This window comes from Sander lucioperca, chromosome 20, assembly GCF_008315115.2.
Source record: "Sander lucioperca isolate FBNREF2018 chromosome 20, SLUC_FBN_1.2, whole genome shotgun sequence".
In the NCBI taxonomy this organism is placed as follows: Eukaryota; Metazoa; Chordata; class Actinopteri; order Perciformes; family Percidae; genus Sander; species Sander lucioperca.
The window spans coordinates 26852531-26866423 of NC_050192.1; positions in this window are offsets into that span (position 1 = coordinate 26852531).

Sequence of the window (13893 nt, forward strand, 5' to 3'; positions counted from 1 at the left end):
ATCAAAGGAGTAAACATGTGATCACTGTGCTTCTTCTTGTCTTTGGGCTGGGTCAAGCCAGAGCACTTTGTCGACATCACAAGCAATATTGTCCCTCCTGAGGCAACAGGGGAAGAAGCCTCTTGTGTGCCGTATCCAGCCCTGACACCTCGCACACACACTCGTCCTCTCACATCGTTTCATCTATCCATTCTCAGACTTTCTCCTTCCCACCTTCTACAACCTGTTTGCTCTCTGAACTGGCTTATATTGGTTGTGTCACATCATTTGAAACAAGTGAAATCAATTTTGAGTGGTTGTGTTCAAATCAATGACATGTGTTCTCTATTTGTATTTGATTGTTGCTACTTGTGTTTACCAGTATGGATGACACGTGCATTAGAGTGCAGAATGTGTTTTGAGAATGAGAATGTGTTAAGAGTTTTGCTGAAAAGTCTAAGTGAAATCTGCAAATTGTGTTTTACCATGTGAAATGGACAAATTGACAACAGACTGCACAATTAGCTCAATGAGTTCAGGCAACTGAGAACTTTGTTCAGCCAATGGGTTTTAGTGTTTTAGCAATTGAGAAAAACTGTAACACCACCAGAACATAAAACGTGTAAAATGATAAACCCAGGTGGAGATGTGCTATATTAGCGAAGCCAAGATGCCCCATATGGCTATGGCACAAAACAGGCAGAACCATAACTCCAGGCAATTTAACACGGCATTCTAGATAAACAGAGTACAGTATATTTCCTGGAAAATGACAGGCCCTGGCATCTCCACAGCCTTCCATTAACACTCATCAGGGCGGCAAAGCTGCTGAGGACAGATTTCATCCTCCAACAATTGCCAGGTTAAAGCCGCCATTTGATTCCACAGATGAAACAGATGCCATGCAAACGTGAACGTGTGTGCGCCAGTGTGGGTACTCCTGTCATCCCGTATTCAAAACACGATACACACAGCACAGGCTTGTCACCGGGATCTCTCTGGAGTATGGGAGGACTGAAACTAGAGCAAGTTGAGAAATGACAACAGAATCCTTTGAAATCAGGCTTTTATAGATTCAATCTGACATCAAACCACACCCATAACATGGTTCTCTTCTTTAAAAAAAGACATGAACATTGTTTATTCATTTATAATCCAAGTAGGGCTGCACAATATATCCTTTTTTTTAAATCGTCATTGTGATATCAACCGGCGCAATTAACACATCGCTAAAGGGTACGACATATGTGTTAGTTGAAAGAAAATGTCAGCAGAAAACTGCACTTTAAAATGTTTGAACTGTTATTCTTTTTTTTAGGGCTGCCTTTTATATTCAATTCAATTCAACAAGCAATTTGTTGTATTTTAACAGAGAACTGAAAGCAGCAGAAATGCAGAACTGAGGACACTTTAATATCTGTTTATTTATCGCAAGTAATATCGTCATCGCATGTCGCATATATGTCGCATAAATGTCGCATATTTTCCTCATATCATGCAGCCCTTATTCCAAGTGCTTGATCTCCAACAATATACAACAAGTATACTCTCAGTAACTAAAGGTGCTCTTTCTCTATCAGCTTCATGGTGACTTACAGAATGGCCTCATGGGAGTAATCGCTGTAGAACAAGGGGCCACAGAAAAAGTCATCACCCGCTGGTGTTGTCCATTCATCCTTTTTGAGTGAGAATATGGCTGGGACATGACTAACCCCTGGTGTTGTTAATTAACCACCATTAACATGCTTCAGCCAGACCCCAGCTGTTCCTGGGCAAGCATGAACATCCAGAAAGGCTCTCTGGGGGGAGTGGAGCTGAGAGTGACAGCTTGTCTCCACATCCTGGCTGGCTGAGCGGATCTCCTCTGTGCCATAGAGGGAACTCAGGCACGTTTTAATAGGGATTTCTAATTTTACTTATTTGATTTGTTAGTGTACCAGGTGTACATATTTCTTTCACACTCTCAATTATCCAGACCAGGAATGTTTCTTCTAATTGATGGCCACACCCGACTTCCCAGACCTGTGCAGACCTGATTCACCACCACTCTGCTGCCATAATGAAGACAGGCTGCAGACAGGCAGAATGGCACCATAACCAAGCGCATTAATAACCACATCATGTAGTCATGGCTTGAGTGATGAAGGCCAGCCACCCTAATAATGGACAGGCATGAGCAGCAAGCTAGGAGGGAAAGATTGACGACTGAGCTCACCCCACCCCCCCAACAGCCCTACGAAACGCCTTGCCTCATCACCCCCCTCCCTTCCTCCCTGTTGTATTGTTAAATCTCATTTTCTCCCGATCCATCTTGGTGACATTGGTGAGCATACGCTCAGGTCGAGGTCAGGGGCGCATGATAGAATTAGCGTCTTGAGGACGATGGATTACTTCTCTTAGTGTCAACAGTGTCAAGGGGGAAGGTTGGTTAGCATGTTACTGAGGGCCCTATTAAATTAATCAAAGAAGGTCGGTTGTGTTTAAATGGTAAATCTACAATATACAATTATTTTTTAGCAATGCTAGCTGCATGCTCTAGGGATAGCAATGTCAGCCTGTGTTGTGTGCCATATTAATATTGAGCACAAACTGTAAACAGTGTATGAGAACGGTGCTTCTGTTTGTAGTCTGGTTTTGTTATTTGGTACTAGAGGCTGGAGATCCACAAAAACAGGGAACAGATGTTTAAAGGGGCTGTAAAGTGGGTTGGAATTGCCTCCTCTCACAGACCGTTCCCCAGTATGTGAATACCTACGTTTTATCACGGCCACATGTACTAACATGCACTGTAAAGACACGATGCGAGTCCCCTACACGATGTGAGTCGCGCATGTGCAGAACGGCTGCCGTCTTTGACAGCTAGCTACGGCAACACCACTTGGACGAAGTGCGAAAACTAAATAATTTTACCCAGGAAAAGCGTGTTCGTTCCTCGGGAGTGTTTTAATGCAAACCACGATCTTTTTTATTTTTATTTAAACTGACTTTTTCTGGGCTAAACTCAACTGCCACAGCCCCTGAAAGGACCGTCATCTGGCGGTGCCTGTAACTTACCCATCTCACAGTCACCTAATGGTGGCTGAACACAACTACCAACTGCCGCTCATATGACGAAGCTCTGTAACCGGCGTCACGGAGCTTTGTAGCGGCTAAACACAACTACCAACTGCCCATAAAAAATAAAAGGAAAATAATATATATATATATATATGCATAACAAAATATATATATATATATATATATATATATATATATATATACGTATAAATATATATATATAACCCTTTCACGTTTCGTATCGGTCAGTAACTATGTGGTTTGTCCAAGTGGTGTTGCCGCAGCTAGCTGTCAAAGATAGCGGCCGTTCTGCACAAGCGTGACTCACATCGTGTAGGGACTCACATCGTGTAGGGACTCACATCGCGTAGGGACTCACATCGTGTAGGGACTCACATCGTGTCCTGACATGCACTAAAGCCGGACCGGCTATCAAAACAAAGAACGAAAAAGGGTTAGGGGCCATTGCAGTTGAGTTTAGCCAGCAAAAGTTGACTGTCATGCGGCGAGGACAGTTAAATTTAGGCACCAAAATGAAAGTTTGTGGTTTGGTTTAAAACACTGGTCCTCTTCAGTTCTTCCGGAACACAAACTCTGCTCCCTTCTGCATGAAAGCCCTGTGTTTTAGGACCCAACCGTCCAGATCTTTGCGGTCTTATACAGCGGCAGTCAGTGGGCCATACAGAAATAAATGTGGAATACATACTTTTCATAGCTATATGTACGAATGGTTCATGCCTGCTCCACTATATCTATAGCAAATATTTGTTTACTGCGATAATGTCTTCTGTATGTCGGGTTGCCCATTGTGGAGACTTACCTGAATTGAAAGGAGACAAATGTTTGCAGGACAAAAGATTAGTGTAAGTGTGCCTTCAGGAAACGTATCACAGCTTGACCCTGATTGGAATACCTGAAATCCATCCAATCTGGCCACTGTGCAGCATTTGAGCACGATCGACTTCCCTCAAGGGGCTCATCTCATTTGAATTTTAGGTGATAAAGTCGTCTGCTAATCGGGGTTGAGGTTAGTGTTAGCTCCTGTTTAGGTATATTTGAAAATGAAACCACCAAAACTGCATAATACAGGGCCCGTAATGCACATTAACACCTGTGCCTGACTGCTCAGAGGATTTCCACTGGCTGTTTGTGGATGCCGTGGGAGCTGGAGCTGCTAGGCGACAGTGCTGGAATGGTTTCTTTTATATGCCTCGGTGTTGAAGATACAATGGTACACAGCGAGATAAAATACAATAAACTGGCTTACATTTTGGCCAACTTACTTACGGTGATTGCAACCACAGTAGACTTGGACTTAGTGTCAACGAGAGCAGCAGTAGGGAGTACAATAAAAAAGCTTTGTGTGCTGACAATATGGGCAATAATAGGATTAAAGAATAAAGGATAAAGAAGTGCAAGAATCCAAAGAAATGGGATTAACAGGCACTGTCCGTTGAGGTAAAAGGGGTGATTTATCATATCTCATTCTTTTCCAACACAACAGCATAATAGAGGAAAATTCGGGATGGGGGAGGATGTGATTCGTAGGGAAAGGGGGATTTCCAATAACAGGGAGGACAACTACAACATCTTAAATGGTTGATGGGTCGCTCTGCTACACGGACTAATTCCCAAATATGGAGAGTATAGTCAAGTATTCCTGTGCATAAATGCATACACATGAGGTAAATTGGCTCCCTTGGTAAACAACTGTTCAGCGGAATGCAAGGTTAAGATGATGTGACACCGAGGCAGTGGAAATCACATTATTTGTCCTAATTCCTTCAATGCCAGTGTAAAACATTAGCGAAGAGATTAAATCATGAGCCAGATTATGCACTCTCTTTAGTTAATGAAGAGGAAAATGGAAAACTGCCTGTGCGTTAAAGAGATCGTTCTTACAGTTAAATGGTAATGAAAGCTGGGTTGGGTTACATACTAGAGAGGCTTCGCTGAATGCATCAGAGCGCAAAAAACAACAAGCAATTTCCTGCAACACCAAATTGAGCCATGTATTTGAAAACCCACCTTTAATGACAGGGTGGAATGAAAGTGCTAGTTAATTAGCCTGGCATTGGAACATGGAATAAAGTCAGAAAAGACAAAAGGTTGGCAAAACAATAATTACCAAGACCAATCACAGACATAATGCAGAGGGGCCTATTCCCGTTCTCCCCTGGAGTCACAGGGAAACAACAATAAATAAGACAAGCTAATAAAAGCTACAAGAAGAGAATTAGCGCTACTATGAATAATTTAAGACACAGCTTAAATACCTTCTGGAGGAGGGGATCTTATTGGCCCCTCTCCGAGCCTTATAGGCGTACAGTATGTGGCTCTCCTGCAGAACAAACAGCACCATTAAGCCTTAATTCCATTATGTGTATTTGCAAAGCCACGATGATTCAAAGCATCTGGGACCCAATTTGACCTTAGGCCTCAAGTTCCACATGTAGATATTCAATTACACTCTACTTAGCCATGTCTTCCAATGTTGGTGTTTGTAGTTGAGTTGGTAACTGCTGATATTCCTTCTAGACTGTTTTATTGGACTTTGTAATTTACCTGCTAGCTTGTAATAACACAATTTCAAATCAATATTTCCTGTCACATGTTGAATGCCTTAGCTTTGCTGTAGGTAGGATTAAACACTCTGAGGTTGCTGTAATTGCAAAATGAACTTCTTCAAAGCAATCAATCACACTGCTAATGGCTTATTTGGCTCCTAAGACAGCTCATGGATTCCCTTGGAATCACAAATACAATGAGATCACAGCGGTAGCTAATGTCAAAATGTCTCCTGTATTCAACCTACAATACTACCACAGGCAAGTCTTCCCTCAACATTGCACCACAAGCATAACATTGTGTTCCCCAGACATGTGTATTTGGCTGTGCAGCTTGCCTCAAAGCACCAGCGAGCATTAACTGCCATGTCACATCAATTGCATTATTCTGACATACACTACACATGGATCCATTTCAATTTAGGCCCCAAGGCCCTTTGACATCCTTTATCATCAACACAGAGAACTACTTTTCTTGGGAGATTGTGGCACATTACCACATTGGCTGTCACTCAAGACACTACAGCCAATCAATAAAGGACAGCCGGGCTGTATGATATGTTTCATGACTGCCAGGTTGGACGAGGGAAAATTGAATGGAGGCTCCTGGGCAAACGAAGCCAGGTTGTTGTGCTTGGACCTAGAAATGAAAAGTATTTTTTCAAAACACCCATGTCTTTTACATATTATTTTCCACTTTGCCTTTAAGGGGAATTTTTGTAGTTTTTAGCAATGCTAGTGGCATGGCATTAGGAATGGCAATGTTAGTGTGTCCGTCCACCACTTTGGTCCAGTCTGACATATCTCAAAAACTATTTGGTGGATTGCCAATACATTCTGTAAATACTGTATATCCTAGAAGATGAACCCTAATGATTATTGTCTGACTTTTTATCTATTGCCAACAGCAGGTCAAGGTTTTTTCTTTACAGTGTAGCCAAACAGAGCGACTAGTCTAGCTGGAGACTCTAGTTACTGTAATTTCATTTATAAGTATAAATAACACTTTAAAAATGGATGACTGGCTTCAATGGAATGACATCTTTCTATTATTGATTCAGAATGCCAGAAGGCCTTCACTGATGACATGAGGCAAAACAGAATATTGTGGCATCACCCCCAATAATACAGCAGCAGGAGCTGGGGTCTGACCTACCACAGAGAAATCAATATTCAAATGCAAAACATCATTGGCTCCCATGGGAGACCCTGATCAATGAGCCGAAAACATCTGTAGATGAGACTAAATAGGCAGCTGCTGTATGTTGTATATTAAACCTTATCAAAGGCTGCTTTAGGCCCATTTAATATCCAGAAACTGTAAGCTGACAGAACAAACAATAGCCTGTGATAGACATTTTTGTGGACTGTAAACAAAAACCACAAAAAAACAGCGCACAGCGACAGCAGCCTTGCTTGGCTTTAAAAGAAACAAATAAAACAACTACAGTGTGGTAGTAAATTAAATCAGGATTCTGCTACAAAATGGGTGATGCCAGCCTATCTCAGCATTACATGGAACAGCACCTAATGTGTGTCAGTCTGCCTGTCACGGAATGTGAACAGCCCAGGGGTTATTTCGTGCAAATCAAATTCCAATGAGGGGTGAATTCACATTAAAAAAAGCAATCTAATTAAATTGCCATGCACGGTCATGTATCTTAAATTACATGCCAACACCATGCAAATGCAGAAAAACTAACACCAGATGCAGACTTCAAGCGCATGGCTGCTGGGGTGTTTGACAGAGAAACCCCCATGAACATGTTTATGTAGGATGAGATGAAAGAAGAAAAAAAATCCAGATACGTAATTTCATTTTCACGGCTTTTTCTTTCTTTGTACTGTGTTGTAACTCCCCAACCCTACCTGCCCAGATAATACAACACAAAATTGTTTCACTGGCAAATTTCACTGGCAATTTCTGCATCTAACATCGCTTCCTTTCAACACAAAGCAAGAGATCAAATTCTCCTTAACCTCGGGAAGAAAGGGGAAGGAGGGGTGCGCGGAGGGGTGGGGGAGAGGAGCGTTTCAATAGTCGAACCAACGGCATTGAGAAGCTGTGAAGTTGTTGATGTGCAGGATCAGGGCTGATATTGAATTGAATTATAAGAGGCCACCCTGGGCACCCAGCTTTGATGTTGGGGGAGGCGGAACGGTGCCGAGGTCAAGGTGAGGAAGTCCCAAGAAGAGGAGGGGGGGTGGGGGGGTGTCCCCATCAGCTGCTGCCGCTGCGCCTTTTAAATGTGACTTGCAGAGGAGAGGGCAAGAGACAACAAAGGCATGTGGACGGTAAGCTGAAAACCAACAGTTAAGAGATAAGGGAGGGAGGGAGTCAGCAGAAAATCATCCATCCATACGCCACAAATATAACATATCAAAAATATAACTTCAATGCAAAATATTCTCAAGAGTTACAATAAAATTGTTATTGTATTCTTGGTGTTTAACGTTAGAGTTTGCCTTCCCTTTGGGGAACAAAATGTATATTACTAGCATGGCCAGGTTCTATTGGGGACATGCAAGTTACAAATACTGCACACACACACACACACACACACACACACAGGACGATAAAGCAGTGGTATCCAACCTTTTGGCTCATAGGTAATAAAGCACCCTTAACACGTTTGTTAAAAGTTCAATCGCAGAATGTATTCTTTATTTTCAGATAGGACTTTTAGAGGCCCAACGAGGTACAAGTATCCTTTATTTCACAAGAAAAAAAGCCTAAATTTGAGACAAATCTGAAACAATTAATCCATTAATTATTGTGTGACCACTCACAGGACATTGGACCCCCATTTGGGAAACACTGCCACTCTCAAGCATTTTGGATGGAAGCGTCATCAAATTTGACTTGCTCTCTTACTGAAAAGATCAACTGTGGAACAACCATTTTCAATGTGGTTATTGGAGCAAAACTATTTTTGTTGTTGTCATGGAACAGTTGAACATTTTGGGATATAAGTTCAATCGTTTTCTTGCTAATTATGTGCCTAGAGCCAAGCAATTAACTTAGCTTAGCATAAAAAAAGGAATCGGGGACATAGCTATCTATAGTTAAAAATGTACTGAATATACAAGCACCTCTAAAACCTCCCAAATAACATGGTGTATCTCTAGCGGTTTCCCCTGTGATTCCAGTCTTCATGCTACGCTAACTAATCACCTCCTAGCTCTACTTACATAAATTAGTGCACAGACATGAGAATGTTATCAATCTTCTCATCCAACATTCAGCAAGAAAACGAATGAGCGTATTTCTCAAAATGTCAAAATGTTTCCTCAAAGACTACATTACAATATAAACACAATTCTTTTCTGGCAATCACATCTGCATGATTACTGTTAATGATATATTTGAGACTGCATCCATCACCAATAGTTTTGATTAAATCTAGGCCTCAGAATATTATATAGGTTATTCATACTGAAGTTGGGCTACTGTGCCAAAAAAATATCAGAATGATGAATTGTGAATATTGTTTAGTTGGTAGGCTAAATGCTGGTTTAAAAAGTAATTCTGTGCAAACTTTCCATCGGCATTGACATTTCAACATTTAGCATCCAGCCATCTTCTTGTGAGGTGTAGGAGGCTACAGCTCACCTGTGAACCAGCTGTGTCAGGGCCATTAGATGGCTGAGTGAGAAAGGAAGAGTGAATTAATAAGGTCCAGTCTGAGACAGAGGTGTGATGCCTGGCACGGTGCGAGCTCAGTGCCAGGGTTCACTCATAAAACCAGCCAGCCTCCCAGGGCATCATTACAAGCTCCTACACACCTGCCGCAGAGGGAGCACAAGCTATCGTAAGGTAGTGTGTGTGTGTGTGTGTGTGTGTGTGTGTGTGTGTGTGTGTGTGTGTGTGTGTGTGTGTTTGTGTGTGTGTGTGTGTGTGTGTGTGTGAGAGAGAGGTGATTTTACAATGGGCAAGTGTGCTTCAGGAATGTTATGACTTCTCTTCCAATTTTGATTAAATCTTTCTAAAGTTCTAATGACTTTTAAAAAAACTAATAATTTAAGAAAATGTCTGCTTCCAAAGGGGTATCCAGTTATTTCTGTAGCAATTCAGAAAATACCTCTTGAAGTTCACAGTTTGGTTACTAAAAACACTTTCAAAGCGAACACAGATCTCCCCCGGCGCTGCAACAGAATGAATTAAATGACAACAAAAACAAACAGCGGCTCTGAGATGAGCAATGTCTGAGACTCAACAGGCATCAGCTGCTTTAAGACCAACAACGCACATATTACAACTGGGAGTCTTTCATTCTGTAATGTAGCCAAGCTAATGCTACACCAGGAAGCAGATTGCTTCTCTGTGGTAGCAACTGTTCCTTCTTCCAACTTCCACTTGCATTGCCCCAGAAATAACACATTATACTTTCGCAGTCTGTATTGTTAGCTTTATATGCTTATTTGCTTTTTTTTTTAAGATGAGAATTTTGATACCACTGTGCGGTATTTAGCTGAAAAGCTAAAGCTACTGTAGAGCCAGGAAAGGCATTAAGCTAGTAGAAGGACTGGAGGCAGGGTGAAAAAGCTGGCCTGTCTCACTCCAAAGTACCACAAAATGCCTACCAACACCTCTATAGCTCAGTAGTCAACACATATCTCATTTGTTTTATCCATACACAAACAAAAATGTACATAAAAATGACAAGTTGGGGTTTTATAGGGAGTTACCTGCTAAAACTATTTCCCCTATCTTTTAGTCTTTATGCTAACCTACTGCAAGCTAATCATCTCCTGGCTACAGCTCCATACAGCACAAACATTAAAGTGGTATCAATCTTCTCATGTAACTCTGAGAGCAAGATTTCTCTACGCATTTGTCTTTGTTACGAGCTGAAAAGGCATCCAACAGAAACAGGAACTATGCCATGCTAGCAGACTAGCTACTGTGTCTTCTTTGGCATCAGTTTTCATGCACTAAAATATGTTCTGTGTTATGTTTTGTATGTATTCAAGTAGCACTACTGAAGCATAGTTTTAGATCAATTATTGACTTATTATACTAAGAAATATAATTAGAGCTGCTATTAAAAGGAGAACAAAATGTAAAACCTTTAAGATAACGAGAACCATTTTCTACATAAATTCAGACCCATGTGGAGAAAAAAGCACTGGAACCGACCACACAAATACTTCAGGGCTGAAGGACTAACTGCAATGGCGCTATAACCACTCATAAACTCTCAACAACTCTTTTATAGCAAAACTGAACTGAACATAAATCTGTTTATCCACGATTAGCATATTTAGCTAGAGCAATTATCCTTGCTGGCTCCCATACAGACGGGGAGCTTTGAGACTGGAAGGGAGAGCAGAAGAAAGAGAATTCAACAGTCGGCCAATCAAAGGAGATCCACAGGTTGAGCCAGACAAAACTAATAAAAATATGCTTGTTTACTTGCCACAGTTCTCTAGCAAAGTTTTTGCCACAGCAAAAATATATTTGCATTTTAGATATCAGCTGATCTTCTTTTTAATCCTGGATTACACAAACAAATCATGGCATTAGCGGCCCTCTGTGCATTCATCCTGCTGAAAGGAAAGCCAAATAACTATTTGTTGTTTTGCCTTTTTTTTTTTTACTTTTAGCGGATGAAATAAATAATGTATCTTGTGTATTAAGCATTAAATATAGCTGCATGTGAATATTCAAAAAGGGCAAGATGAGCAACGGACAAATCTACACCCGAGCAGGAAGTTAAAGCCCGGGAAAACTGCATTAACACACTTTCAGATGCAAAATTGTTTCACATGCATTCACAGAATTCTTCGAACCCACAGCTCATTGTAACCTCACACATGTACTGACACATCCAACATATGGCAGTGCCTTGAGGTGATCATACATGTAACACTAAGTCATTTCCTTTCACCTCTGTAGAATGTTCACAGCACCTTATAGATTTTGCAGTTTAAGCAGCCAGTCAGGTGCATGTTGTCGTGTTAACTGCTCCAGCAGCAGAATGGAGGCCGTTTCTCACTACACCCTAAATCTCTAGACAAACCCAGCAGCGCACACACTGCATGCTAAAAAACCATTTTAATTATTCATGGGGAGTTGGTTTTACGATGCCAGCGTAGTCAGCCTCCCCGCTGAGTTTCGCTGGGTGGGGCTGGGATTCACAGCAACGCTGACTGAGGAGGGGGGTCGCGTGCGCACCAGTGATCCCGATGACGGCATGTTTTAAAAATAGCGGCATGCCGTCATGCGGAGCAGGGGGTGAATCGAGCAGCGTGTGGTATACTCTTTGCTCTCTCTCTGTCATGTTGTGGATCAAGGTGCCAGTACTCCCAGTAAATAATGAGATCACTCTGACTGGAGGGAGGCTGTCAAACCTTCTCATCGTCTGTCATGTCTTCAATACGTTGGTGGTCCGTCTGAACTGCGACGCAGGCTGTTTCAATTCACATTGGAGTTTTGTTTTTCCAATCAGTTTTTTAGTGGTGTAACAATACATTAAATTTAAGAAAATACAAATAATACAGGCTGGAATCGCCAGACTTATTCAAAAATGCATAATAGTCTGGAACCTCTCAGTTCTTTTACGATTTCCAAGGGCAGACCAAAATGCCTTGCAATTGAATAGACCTACAACCAATCAGAAACATGACCTTGAAATTTTCCCTCCAAACTTCTCACGTTTGAGGCTCAAAGAGGTAAAATTATTGTTTAACAAAAAGTAAAGATTAGCAAAAAGAAGTACAAATTATGGGGGCCTGGCCCCTAGTTACTAACTAAGTGGACTAACCAAACTTTAGCCAGAGTATTGTCACATCATAAAACAGATTTTGTTTTTCAACTGTAATTTGTAATGGTTTTGGAAGGCACAGACAAATGATCACTTTATTTGCCAGGTGTGCAAAGGTGTAAAAGTAGGCAGTGTTTCTCTTAGGCTACATACACTCTTCTACGTTTTCAATTTAAATGCCGTTTTTATAACAAAAATGTTCACGCAAAGTTTAGGCACTGTAGCAGAACTAATCTCCATCAATATTAACACGTCTGACAATGCATATCACATGACCATTCTCATACACTGGGCATGCGCGTGGCAGTGTAACAGGAAGCAGACTGTTTGACATTACTCTGCGGTTGAAAATCATGGATGAAATTGAAAATACAGAACATACTTTGGAGAAAGAACAACAATGGCCAAAAGTAAAACCAGGGATTTATTTGCTTGGACCGAACGAGGTGGAGAACTGTTACTAAAAGGTATGTAAGCCTACCTAATGGAAAAGACAATGGTCTCCGTTTTCTGCCCGTCTACAGACTACAACGCGACCATGGAATTTTCAAACCAAAACGGGGTCAGCAGTGTTTCCAAATGTCTTCACCTTTGGGGCTCAGAAACGCTGCATTAGTGTGGACGCGAGGAGTAAACATAGCTAAAGATATTCGTTTTTTTTAAACAAAAACTTAGTAGGATCTAGACTCAAGCGCTCTTTTTTCATTCTTTCATTCATTCATTGACCCCAATTTAGCCTCACTCCACTGGCTGCCCGTGCATTTTAGGATCCACTTTAAAAATTCATTCATTTGTTTTTAAATCCCTCAATGGTTCTGCCCCACCCTACATCTCTGAGCTGCTACACCCTTACACACCACCCGTTCTCTCAGGTCAGGTGACTAACTGCTCCTGAGTGTCCCCAAAATAAAGCGTAAGCTCAAAGGGGACTGTGCTGTGGCAGCTCCTAAACTGTGGAACAAGCTGCCTCTGGCCATTAGACAGGCCTCTTCACTGGCTGTTTTTAAATGGCTTCTTAAAACCCACCTCTTCTCCTTGGCCTTTCACACCTGACGTTGACATTTTGATGTTTTATTGTATGGCTGTTTTGTCATGTTTTATGTCTATCAATTTGTTTGATTTGTATTTTATGCCTTTGTGAGTTATGTATTTTATGTCTTTTATGTATTCTTCTGTACAGCACTTTGGTCAACTTTGTTTTAAAGTGCTCTATAGATAAAATGTGATTGATTCATTGATTCTTCTCACAACTACTGTACTTCCATCACTATTTGTGTGCACAACTCCATTGTGCGGCTGTGACAGCAAGCTTTTTTTGCCCTGCCTTCAAGTATAGCCATTCACAGCACTTGTTCCTTTGGACATGGATGGATGACACATTGTACCACCTAGTTCCTTTGAAGCAAACTGAACCCTTCACTCCAACACTATGTCCTCCTTTTAGAAGAGGACAGTGCCTCTTTGCTCTTCTTTGTGTTGCACAACAGATCTCACCAAGCCAGTGATCTGCTCTACACATACCT